We start from the raw sequence: 12,731 nt of genomic DNA, 5'->3' as shown, positions 1-12,731 counted from the left end.
AATGATGGCAAGCCATCCTGGCCCAGATGCAGCAAAACAGGCGCAAACCATGATACTACCACCATGTTTCACAGATGGGATAAGGTTCTTATGCTGGAATGCAGTGTTTTCCTTTCTCCAAACATAATGCTTCTCATTTAAAGCAAAAAGTTCTATTTTGGTCTCATCCGTCCACAAAACATTTTTCCAATAGCCTTCTGGCTTGTCCATGTGATCTTTAGCAAACTGGAAATGAGCAGCAATGTTCTTTTTGGAGAGCAGTGGCTTTCTCCTTGCAACCCTACCATGCACACCATTGTTTTTCAGTGTTCTTCTGATGGCGGACTCATGAACATTAACATTAGCCAATGTGAGAGAGGCCATCAGTTGCTTAGAAGTTACCCTGGGGTCCTTTGTGACCTCCCCAACTATTACACGCCTTGCTCTTGGAGTGACCTTTGTTGGTCGACCACTCCTGGGGAGGGTAACAATGGTCTTGAATTTCCTCCATTTGTACACAATCTGTCTGACTGTGGATTGGTGGAGTCCAAACTCTTTAGAGATGGTTTTGTAACCTTTTCCAGCCTGATGAGCATCAACAACGCTTTTTCTGAGGTCCTCAGAAATCTCCTTTGTTCATGCCATGATACACTTCCACAAACATGTGTTGTGAAGATCATAATTTGATAGATCCCTGTTCTTTAAATAAAACAGGGTGCCCACTCACACCTGATTGTCATCCCATTGATTGAAAACACCTGACTCTAATTTCACCTTCAAATTAACTGCTAATCCTCGATGTTCACATACTTTTGCCACTCGCAGATATGTAATAATATTGGATCATTTTCCTCAATAAATAAATGACCAAGTATAATATTTTTTGTCTCATTTGTTTAACTGAGTTCTCTTTATCTACTTTTAGGACTTGTGTGAAAAACTGATGATGTTTTAGGTCATATTTATGCAGAAATATAGAAAATTCTAAAGGGTTGATAAACTTTCAAGCACCACTGTGTGTATATATATATATATATATATATATATATATATATATATATATATATATATATATATATATATATGTGCAAAATCTAAGGTACCCTTTTTTCCCCACACAAACTTTATTGATTTCTATTTTATCACTTCTACATTATCGAGTCAAAACATTACAAAAACATTTTAGACTTCCAAGTGTTGGTTTTCCAGCACAAAATTAAATGTTACAGGAAAAAAAAAATGTGTGGATCTGAGCATCATATTCCATAAGAGAGCACTTTTCAGATTAAAAAAGAAAACATAATGAAGGCTCTTGGGTTTTGGTACAAAATGAAGAAGCGAGTGTGACAATCAAAGTGTCCAGAAGAACTGTGGCTGGTTCTGGAAGATGCTCAGTAAAACCTACAGATCATTTCCGCATAAAACTGCACTCACTGGACCTGAGACTACTATTTTTTTTTTTTAAGCAAAGGGTCGTCTCACACCAAATACTGACTTTGTTTCATTTACGGTATTATGGCTTACTGCTTACTGTTTATAGTGTTTATTTAATGCTGAAACATTTAATTTCATTATTATTTCAGCCATTTTTGGTCTACAGTATTTCTTTACATGTGCCTAAGACTTTTGCACAGTACTGTATGCATATATGAGAGAGAGAGAGAGAGAGAGAGAGAGAGAGAATGTATACAGCTTAAACATTGTGTTAACAAAACTCTATAAACCAACAAATTCTTTGTGTTGTCTTGGTGGATGAAACACATCCATGAAACGTGATGCACAAGTAGTGGAGGTTTGTGTGTGCATACTTGTGTGTGTGTGTGGTTGTGTGTGTGTTGATGGCCGAATTCAAAACACCAACTGAACAAACACACGGCATCCGAGGCCTTTGTAAAGCACCACAGGCAGGCCGTCTGCATCTACACCAAAGCCTGTGTGCATTTTGCAGCAACATGGATGTGTGTGAGACTAATCTTCAGCAAAAGAGAGATTTGAGAGAACGTATCATGGAGGAAAGTGTTGGTGTATTTGTGTGTATGATGTAGCAGAGGGGAAAAGTGCCTTTCCATCAGGATTGTCCAGTCACTAATCCAGAACTTTCCATACTCTGGTTGAGTTGCTGTGTGTCCACATAAAAAAGTAGGAATTCTCTGAAGTTTGTGATGACTGTGAATAATCCGGTACTCATTACTCGCTAACTCATTCATTCATCGTCAGGAAATACATCATCCTGTCAGGGTGGTGGATCTGCCGTCTATCATGGGAGCACTGGACATGAGGTGAAGCCAGTGCATTTCAGGGCACCACGTACGGTACACACACACACACACACACACACACACACATTTACACACTCATTCACACCTAGGGGCAAATTATTATCAGCCTAGCACACACGACACAGTTTTAACCCCAATTTTGAGCTTGGTGGCTAAACTTCCAGCTTAACACTTGCTCATCTAGCAATTGCAGAAGAGCTGATATTTCCAAGCATGCTTGATTGTCTTCGTGTGAACTCTCTCTGCAAGGAGCTGGAGGTACAGAGACGAAAAACAACAAGAGTTCAAGAGGAAATCGAATTTGTCAGATGTCATGCGCAGCAGATCCCTGAATCCAGTTTATGGTCTATTTATTTGTGAGTGCAATGTTGCTTCTAAAACAAGATATTTGTCATGTTCTACCCAAATGGACATTAGGAAAAGCAAATAAAAATAAAAATAAACACATGATCCGTACACTAAACGCTGCCTGTGTCTCTCCAATCAATATTTCCTTCACATTTTTGCTTATTTCTCTCTTTTTTTTTATTTTTTACTTCTGTAAAAAAATCATGCCAAAGCCATATGATGGATGGCTCTTCCATTTATTTTGTGAGTAAACAAGAGTTAGGAATTAGTCACACTTCAGAAGGGATCTCTCCGGGTGAAGGTGTGTCGTTTGTGAGCCTCGTCTGTGAATGATCATGTAATGTGTACACCCCTCCAACACCAAACAACTGATCAGCCTCAGGCAATACACTGAATTGCATGTTGCTTTAAGAGGTGAGGGGGAAAAAATCAGAACCTGGAGAAGACCCTTTAATACATCAAAATAACCCGAGCTTAACCCTGAACCATTAGAACAAACTTATTTTGCTTGGGAAAAAAAATCAATAGATAAAAATACTTCAGAAAAAAAATAATGTTAAATGCACTCCTTCACAGGGCCCTGACTCAAATGAGGACAATACTTTTATCAAGATAAAACCATTATACCCTATAAGGTGAATATATAGTGAATAGGAAGTAATTTGGGATTCGGTCTCAGATAGAGATGAGTTTTTCATGTATATTTACGGTAAAAAAAAGTGGTTCAATCAATCTAAATAACATTGGAATGAAAATATTTAAGTTATTCCACAAAATCGAGTCATACATGAGCTGATAGCCGATGAGGCACGTAGCACCGAGTTGTGTATAATCCATGTACGATGAGATTGAGTGGAATAACTGTTTTATTCTATCCACATTCACTGGATTTTGAGAAACAGAGCATTTTTGTTTTTATTTTTTGCAAATTTGATGAATAAAAACTTTATCCAAAACATCCGTCAAAATAATTTCAGCTCAGAATGTAAACAAACTGGCGAATTGACAGGAGCAATTCGTGAAAAATGTGATAATAATAATTCTTGAAAAATAAAAAAAGATACATTCTTACTATCAAATACTTTCATTCCATATTTTGTTGCTTTTTTTGTATTTTTTTGGGGGGGTTCTTCTTCTTTAAGGTTTTTTGGCAGTTGGCAAACCAACTTAAAGGTGCATTACCATCATCAACTGGACTGGAGTGCGGAACAGGAGATATGGGGGGGACTATATTCTTTTAGCTATTCTTGTTTCTTTTAAATACTTGCTAACAATTTTTGGTGTTTCATTTTCAAATAGAGTTTTTATTTCATCGTCAGTTGGTTCAACAATATGCTCTGCCATTTTGTTTTTCTCTACCCATGGTATATGAGCTTATAACCTAGTAGTTGAGTAGCCAATCAGAGTGTGTGATTGCTCATATCCAGTGAATATGGATAGAATAATAATTATATATTTTAAAAAAAAATCAATTTTTTGTCAGTACACCATTAGTGAAGAATATGGCATGGTGTGTAAGGCTACTGAATGGTAAAGTGTTTTGGAGTGAAGAGTTACAGATGTCATGGTGGAAAAACAGAGGAAAACTAGAAGGGCTGTCATTAGAGTGCATATGTCTGCCAAGCCGCATCTTATCAACATCAAAATCACATCACTTGGACCTAGGATAATACTAAAGCTGTCCACCAAATTTCACCCAAATGCGTTCACTACTTTTTGAGTTACGTTGGGAACAGACATGAAAATGCTGTATCCACATACTGGTACATATCCGGATTTGCATCAAAATCTAATCAACTGTTCATTGGCCCATGAATCATCTTTCCACCAAATTTCACCCAAATCCGTTCACTACTTTTTGAGTTCCATTGGGAAAAGATAAACCAACCAACAAACAGAGGTGAAAATGTAACCTCCTTTAACAAAGTTGGCAGAGGTAATAAAGAATTGAAAGCAAGCAACAAAAGTGTATGGGTCACATGGTAATGGAAATAATGACATGGGTCATGGATTTGTTATTGTTAATATCATCACACTGTCAAGTGAAACGTGTGTGTGTTTGTGGGTAAAAGATTGATTGGCTACTTTTACACTACTATGCAGGACATTTGTACCACAATTCTCATCTCATCTCATTATCTCTAGCCACTTTGTCCTGTTCTACAGGGTTGCAGGCAAGCTGGAGCCCATCCCAGCTGACTATGGGTGAAAGGTGGGGTACACCCTGGACAAGTCGCCAGGTCATCACAGGGCTGACACATAGACACAGACAACCATTCACACTCACATTCACACCTACAGTCAATTTAGAGTCACCAGTTAACCTAACCTGCATGTCTTTGGACTGTGGGAGAAACCGGAGCACCCGGAGGAAACCCACACGGACACGGGGAGAACATGCAAACTCCGCACAGAAAGGCCCTCGCCGGCCACGGGGCTCGAACCCGGACCTTCTTGCTGTGAGGCGACAGCGCTAACCACTACACCACCGTGCTGCCCTGTACCACAAGTATTTTATCATAATATAAAAAATTTATTAATAAAATGTGTTCTATGAGTGGAAAGTTCAACAATAAAAGCTCTATGGCTCTTGTACTTAGACAAACTATTATCATAGACTTTTAACTAATCAGCTTGATATTCGAATAATAAATTAATCAGTACTGAAGGGGTCCTTGGATTTTCATTCTTTCTTTTTTTTTTTAACAGTTAAAAGGCTCACTGTGTGAGGAAAGTTTGTGAACCCCTGCCATAAAGCGGGGAAAGTGACAGGAAGAGCTCGAGAGTAAAGCAGCTGTGTGATTAGAAACTCAGTATGCAACAATATCACTGCAGTGTGTTAGTACTAAAGCGGTTGATATTGTTGTCATTTCCAAAATCATTTTCACGAATATGAAGCTTAAAAAAAAATAATAATAATAAAAAGTAAAAATAAAAATCTCTGTTGGAATTCAGAAATTCTCGCACAAGCTTTGAATCAGTTTATAAGAAATAAAACACTTGTCAGTGTGATGATGTGATAGGAAAATAATCAGTGTTTCGGTCCACTTACACTACAGCAATTTGGCTGGAATTACCTTTTTATTACTTAAAGAACAAAAAGTTATGCTTTTTTTATTTACCGTACAGTTACATCTAATGTTGCAGGCGGCACAGTAGTGTAGTGGTTAGCGCTGTCGCCTCACAGCAAGAAGGTCCGGGTTCGAGCCCCCTGGCTGACGAGGGCCTTTCTGTGCGGAGTTTGCATGTTCTCCCCGTGTCCGCGTGGGTTTCCTCCGGGTGCTCCGGTTTTCCCACAGTCCAAAGACATGCAGGTTAGGTTAACTGGTGACTCTAAATTGACCGTAGGTGTGAATGTGAGTGTGAATGGTTGTCTGTGTCTATGTGTCAGCCCTGTGATGACCTGGCGACTTGTCCAGGGTGTACCCCGCCTTTTGCCCGTAGTCAGCTGGGATAGGCTCCAGCTTGCCTGCGACCCTGTAGAACAGGATAAAGCGGCTAGAGATAATGAGATGAGATGAGATCTAATGTTGCATAATGACCATAAAAACAAGTGTGTGTTATCAGTCACATAACAGCAGAAATAAACAGTCATTTTCTCACCATGTCTTTACATTAATAAGTCCTGAAGACTTTCCTGTGTCGGAAGATCACTCACACATCTTTACCTTTGACTCTTATGAAGCACTCGCACTGGAGACTTCTTTTATAAATGTTCCAGAAACATCTTACAGAAAATGTAAGTGTTTTTTTCTGTCTGCATCCAGAATACAAGTCAATTCGTAAGTAATTATAGAAAAAATAAAATTTTATGAGTCGAGAATTCTCAATTCTGATTGGTCAGAAGGTTTTGATTAATATTCTCGCTCAGCAGCTCCGACAGAGGTGTTGGCGGTAATATTGCTAGCAGGAGTTATCCAGCCTGTTCATATCATTCATAAAATCGGAGCTTGTTAACATTAAAGCTATCAGTTAGGAATTCTGATGGTGTTGGTGGGTTTTAGTTGATGTTTGATCTTTTTAGGGCTACGTTCATACTTTCAGGACACGTGAGGTGTGACGGTGGTGTAGTGGTTAGCGCTGTTGCCTCGCAGCAAGAAGGTTCTGGGTTTGAACATCACAGCTCATGGGGGCCTTGATGTGTAGAGTTTGCATATTCTCTCTATATCTGTGTGGGTTTCCTCCCATAGTTCAAAGACATGCAGATTAAGCAAAAAATGCCCAGCAATGAGGGGTAGGAGTGGTGCCAAACGCCCCCGTCTGATATTAGCTACAGAAAGGCAAGATGTCCAAGGGGTTTGCCATGGTGTGAGTATATTTTGAACTTTAATATAAGAATAAGAAATGTGAAACGCTTTTACCGCTTCATGTTTTACTACAGTATTATTTGTACTTTAAAAAATGTGCATACATTTGTATAGTTTTTGAATGAAACACCTCTATGGAGCTTTTAGTCCTTTAACATGAAAAGGTGTGTGGGGGTAGGGACAGAGAGAGAGAGAGAGAGAGAGAGAGATGATGTGTGTATTTTCCTGAAATGTACTGGTACAACCTCAATTCCAAAAAAGTTGGGACGCTATGTGTAAACTGTAAATAAAAACAGTATGCAATAATTTTCAAATCATGGAAACCCTATATTTCATTGAAAAAAGTACAAAGACAGCATACCAGATGTTGAAACTGAGAAATTTTATTGTTTTGTGAAAAATATATGCTCATTTTGAATTTGATGTCAGCAACACGTTTCAAAAAAGTTGGGACAGGGTCATGTTTACCACTGTGTTGCATCACCTCTACTTTTAACAACATTCTGTAAACATTTGGGAACTGAAGAGACCAATTGCTGTAGTTCTGAAAGAGAAATGTCGTCCCATTCTTGCCTGATATCCAATTTCAGTCGCTCAACACTTTGGGGTCTCCTTTGTCATATTTTGTGCTTCATAATGCGCCAAAGGTCTTAAATGGGAGACAGGTCTGGACTGCAGGCAGGCCAGTTTAGCACCTGGACTCTTTTACTACAGAGCCATGCAGTTTTAATCTGTGCAGAAAGCGGTTTGGCATTGTCTTGCTGAAAGAAGGAAGGTCTTCCCTGAAAAAGATTTAGTCTGGATGGCAGTGTATTGCTCTGAAACATGAATATATCATTCAGCATTAATGATGCCTTCCCAGATGTACAAGCTACCCATGTCATGTGCACTAATGCCCCCTCATACCATCACAGATGCTGGCTTTTGAACTGTGCACTGATAACAAGCCGGATGGTCCCTCTCCTCTTTAGCCTGGAGGATGTGGTGTCCATGATTTCTAAAAAGAATTTCTACTTTTGATTCATCAGACCTCAGGACAATTTTCCACTTCGCCTCAGTCCATCGTAAAAGAGCTTGGGCCCAGAGAAGGTGGGGGCGTTCCTGGATATTGTTTATATCTGGTTTTAACTTGCATTTATGGATGCAGTAATGAAGTGTTTTCACAGACGATGGTTTTCTGAAGTGTTCCTGAGCCCATACAGTGATTTCCACTACAGACACGTGTCTGCTTTTAATGCAGTGTCTCCTGAGGGCCTGAAGATCACAGGGATCAAATGTCAGCTTTCAGCCTTGTCTCTTGCATACAGAGATTTCTCCAGATTCTCTGAATCTTTTCATGATATTATGTACCATAGATGATGTGATCCCTGAAATATTTGCAATTTTACATTGAGGAACGTTATTCTTAAACTGTTGTACTGTTTGCCCACGCAGTCTTTCACAGAGCGGTGAACCCCTCCCCATCTTTACTTCTGAGAGACTCCGCCTCTCTGGAATGCTCTTTTTATACCCAATCATCTTACTGACCTGTTGCCAATTAACCTAATTATTATTATTTTTTAACATTACACAACTTTTTCAGTCTTTTGTTGCCCCTGAACTACTTTTCTGAAATGTGTTGCTGACATCAAATGAGCATACTGTATAGTATATTTTTCAGAAAACAATAAAATTTCTCAGTTTCAACATGTTGTCTTTGTACTATTTTCAATGAAACATAAGGTTTCCATGATTTGCAAATCATCGCATTCTGTTTTTATTGTTTTACATAGCGTCCCAACTTTTTTGGAAGATTTTACTCACATGGTGTATGTGTGTGAACTGAAACCGACATACTGTCTGAAACTTGTGCTCTTTATTCACATGGCTAATCTGGCATCCTTTCCTAACGAGGCTGTCACCCTTGCCCATAATGAGCAAGCGAAAGATGAATGCAAAACTGTGTCTATTACTGAGCTTTCATCTTCCTGTTCATTAGCTTAGCATAAGGTTACAATACATTACTCCCACTCGTAACAACACCTCTGTGCACCGTACACACTAGTGTGAGTCCCGGAGCCTGCCGTGGGCTCCCCATGCCAGCTCACGGGGAGCGATCCCACCCTGTGACAACATGGTGTTCTCAAAATCATCACCACACACACACACACACACACACTCACACACACACACACTCACACACATGCATGTGTGTCATACACTGTGCTCTCAAGGCTTGTATTGTATCACTGTTTTTGTGTTTCCTCTCTCTCTCTCTCTCTCTCTCTCTCTCTCTCTCTCTCTCGCTTTCGTTCGCTCTCTTTGCCCCCCCGCCCTCCTTTTGTCCTTGTGTCTTCTCTCTCCAAGCGGAGACAGTATGGTTCGTTTTGGCAGGAGGCCTCAGTTTCCACGGCAACTTTATAATTGTTTTGGAAAGCATCCAGACGCTACTGGATACCGAGGAATTATTGATGTCAAAAAGAAGCATGTATGAAATGAGAAAATAAGTGCACGGCCATATGGTCCCTCGCGCATCCGCCTACAATGGAATTATGCCGCTGCCTTTGTGATGTTTGTTAACAGAATTATCTTTCGGCAGACATTCGGTGTAATCTCGTTACAAATAACGTGTGAGGACAATTTAATTGCGACAGAAAAAAATAACACGTCGATATCATATCATATCATATCATATCATATCATATCATATCATATCATATCATATCATATCATATCATATGTGTCGTTCCTGTTGTTGATTACTGTAAGAGACATGTGAAGGCGACAAGGAAGAACCTGGTGATGTTGAGTGAAAAAAAAAAAAAAAAAAAAACACGTTTGTGCACATTTATGCTGACGTTTTCATCTCAGATTGCAGTCAAAGTCTAAAACTTTGCCACCGCTTTTGAATTTTTAATCTGAATTTAATGTCAATGTACCAGGAAATCATTTCAGCTGAATTGATTTCCTCATGACTTGGTCATTTCTCTGAGAATGAGGACACTCGGAGGATTTGACGGAGCATCTTGTGGAGTTGGCCACCAATATGCCACCACAAAAGGCCTGCTTTTTTTCTCGCTTCCTCACACTTCCAGAGCGGCGGATAGATTAAGCAGCACTCTGGCGATGCTCATTAAAATAACATATCACAGCCCTGGTGAATTAGCAGCCAAATGCTTTATGGTTGCACCAAGTTGCTTTGTGTTCGGAAAAAAGCCTCTCTCTCTCTTACTCTCCCCTCCCTTCTCTGAAAGCAGACTCAGCTCAGTGACTGTTTTCTTCCTCGTGTTATGATCGAATACGTGCTAATAGGAGATGAAAATGGAAGATGGAAATGAGTCGCTGGCTGGTCTTTTTTTTTTTCTTTTTTTTTTCCTTCCTCCTTTTCCCCTTCCTGCCCTCACTGCCTTAATTTATGGTCTGTGTGTAGCGGCGTCTCTCCTGGGTGAGAAGTGGATGGGAGTGGTGTGAAGTTCCTTGAATAGAGCGAGGCCAACTGGCTCAGAAAAACACAAACACGGGCACAAAGGAAGGCACACTCGCACTCTTTCTCTCACACACACATACCGTACGTACACGAGCTGAGTTGAGGTTCGATGCCGAAACTCGAACTCGCACCTCGTGTCATATCGCGTCACACCACGTCACATCACATCACGTGCGCAGGTCTAGCTGCTACTGCTGGATAATCTGGAAAGTAGCAATTTTTTTGAACTCGGGCTCTGTTTCTTGAAGAAAAAAATGAGCAAATTGTAAAAGGATAAAGCGACGTCGAGTACAAACGAACCCGAGAATATCAAAATGCACGTGCTGAGCTCAGAGCATGGAAAGAAAAACAAGTCAATAGTAGATCACCTTTGCAGAGCTGCACCGCATGAGGGACCTGCTGAGCGCTGGGATCGAGACGCCGGGGCCGACAGGGAGCTCACAGGGATAGGGAGCATGGGTAAAAAATCATTTTAGAGCCTCGGGGTTACAAGTTCAGCAGTGTACCCTGCACACACACACACACACACACACACACACACACACACACACACACACACACACAGGGCAGAAAGAGATGAGATGCCCTGTCAGCTTGTCACTGTGGCCGCTATGCAGTGATTTGTGATTCCGTACAAAATGTGTGTGTGTGTGTGTGTGCTCTGTTTGCCTTTTTTGTGTTTCTCCTTGTATTTCTTTCTTTCTTTCTTTTTTTTCCAGGCACGTGGCCACTTTTACGACATGAAACAGGTTGAAACGTCATCAGGCTTTGCACGTTGTAGCCAGACAGATGAAAACGATCATTTAAGAGACATTTATTTTATTATGCAAAATCCCAATTCCAGTAAACACGTGACAGTTATTTCAGGCAGCGTCATCAAACCCGACACCATCCTTGTGAAGTTTTTCAGCCAGTGTTAAAACTTTCAGTCCTAAAATCAAACGTTATAAGCCTAAGATGTCGTCACTGTCCCATAAAATAGCAGGAGGTGCCAACTCAATCGCTGATGAGAGCATGTGTCTGGTAGAAAGGCATCATTTCAAAGGCTTGTGTCTGTTTTTTGGCGTATAGTGCTCTCTCTCTCTCTCTCTCTCTCTCTGCGTACCATCTGTAGACCATGCTGCATCCTCCAACACAGGAGGGACCACAAAGGTGTTATTTTTCAAAGCAGGCCCTGTCCGCCTCCTGCCGGGCAGGGCCGGCCGCGCTTCAAGGGGAAGGTGGTGAACTTCTGAGGGCGCCTCCTCTTGGGCAGCCTTTTGAGAGGGTCATAACTGTGGCCTGTATAACATGGGTTACTGCTGATGCTACTTGGTCACACTTGATGAAGCCTTTCAAGCAAAGGCCGCCTTTCATGCTTGGTTTCTATTAAAATTCTGCCTCGGCAGGTCGAGGCCTTGAGCCCAGACGACTGTAGGCGCCACCACTCACGTGCCATTTCACCATCCGCAGCTAGAGGGCACTCTACACCCACGTTTAAGGCTTGTGAAGTCGTTCCCCCCCAAATCAGAAAGTAAGCCTTCTCCATTTTAGCTAGCGCCTCTCTGGAAAAGAAAAGAGAACCAGGCCCTCTTTTTCCCCCTTCTTCACAAAATGAGCGCTTAACGTCTGCACCGTGCGTCTGCTCAGACATAGCGTGATGACTTTATCAGGAATCGGTCTGAAGGACTCACGGAATAGGACATTGGTCGTGAAATTGCAAAGATACAATCTGTATCACATCCAGGAAACAGGTTTCCCAAGAGCATCGTGTTGTTCAAAGTAACTGCGCAGTGTAACGATGATCTTTCTGGGACCTGCAGGCTCAGTCCTGACTCGGGATCCCATGGTCCAACCATAAAAATAGATTGTGGAAAACAGGAGCATGCTGAGTTTAATAAGGAAATGGAAAAAGAAACAAAATGTTATCTGTGTGACTCGCTGAACTAACTATTTTTATGATCCTAATTAACAAGAACTAGCTTTTATTATTATTTTTTAGGTGAAATTTTGCCTTCATGAATCAGAATCAGACAAATGAATAATAATAATAATAATAATAATAATAATAATAATAATAATAATAATAATAATAATACATTTCTACTAATATAAATATAATCAAATAAATCAGAGAATGCATTTGATTATTTGTTTGTGTGTGTGTGTGTGTGTGTGTGTATATATATATATATATATATATATATATGTATAACTGATATAAAAAAATGAAAATCCAGTCAAAAATAATGATAATGAAATATTATTGAAAATGTAGAATTATTGTTAAGTCCTTTTTTAAAATTCTTCCTTATTTCATTTATTTATTTATTGTATTATTGAACTCAATTCAGTTTCATTAATATGCTGTAT

Source organism: Neoarius graeffei, chromosome 5 (genome assembly GCF_027579695.1).
Source record: "Neoarius graeffei isolate fNeoGra1 chromosome 5, fNeoGra1.pri, whole genome shotgun sequence".
Lineage (NCBI taxonomy): Eukaryota > Metazoa > Chordata > Actinopteri > Siluriformes > Ariidae > Neoarius > Neoarius graeffei.
This window is presented reverse-complemented; position numbering follows the sequence as displayed.